General features: G+C 36.5%; 1 protein-coding gene and 1 long non-coding RNA gene across 2 annotated transcripts in view; one reads left to right on the forward strand and one right to left on the reverse strand.

Annotated features, from left to right (window-relative positions):
- Positions 1 to 693, forward strand: part of LOC107684916 (stress-70 protein, mitochondrial-like) — a 21745-nt gene that overhangs the window by 12000 nt on the left and 9052 nt on the right. The gene's annotated exons all lie outside the window — the stretch shown is intronic.
- Positions 1 to 693, reverse strand: part of LOC107684918 (uncharacterized) — a 16618-nt gene that overhangs the window by 9264 nt on the left and 6661 nt on the right. The window lies entirely within an intron of this gene.

Below are 693 nucleotides of genomic sequence, written 5' to 3' on the forward strand. Positions count from 1 at the left end.
GTTAGCAGAATACAGAATACAAGGTCGCGCTGAGGCTCACTCTCTTTGTCTCGAGACTTCAGAACAAATGAGCGTAACAGCACACATAAACTCAGAAGAAACACACTGAGGTAAAATTCAAAATGTTTCGTTTATTCATAACATGATATAGTTAAGTAACACCATGACAAGTGAGCTATTTTGCTCAATATTCTCACGACGCAAAAAAACATTAAAAACACCTACAGAGTATACGCATTACGTGAAGTCTAGTGCGCGTGCGCATTTACAGTGCGATCTTTCACTGCATGATTCAGTCTATTAAAATACATTCAGAATGATCACAAATTCAAGACATGGGGGCAGAAAATGTGTATATTTATACCACTTCATATAGTTATTCAATTTCACACAGAGTGCCGTTTGTCTCCAAATATTACCATGATTACAAATGATATTGATTTTTTACAACAGTTCAATAAACAAGAAGTTAAGAGACTTAAGTTTTAGACATCATATTGCCTGTTTTTGCTCTATTTCTCCAACAAAAATAATTCCAAACAGCCACAGCACAGTTTTGTGTCTCTGAGCAACATGATGGCGATTCGTTCCTGAATGAATCAACTGTTTAAATGATTCGGTTCAATCGCAATGACTCGCTTATTAACAGTGACTTGCTCCCACCTGCTGGCGGTTTTAATTTCAAATTTCACC

The sequence above is a fragment of the Sinocyclocheilus anshuiensis genome, unplaced genomic scaffold (genome assembly GCF_001515605.1).
Source record: "Sinocyclocheilus anshuiensis isolate Anshui unplaced genomic scaffold, SAMN03320099.WGS_v1.1 scaffold585, whole genome shotgun sequence".
Taxonomy (NCBI): Eukaryota; Metazoa; Chordata; class Actinopteri; order Cypriniformes; family Cyprinidae; genus Sinocyclocheilus; species Sinocyclocheilus anshuiensis.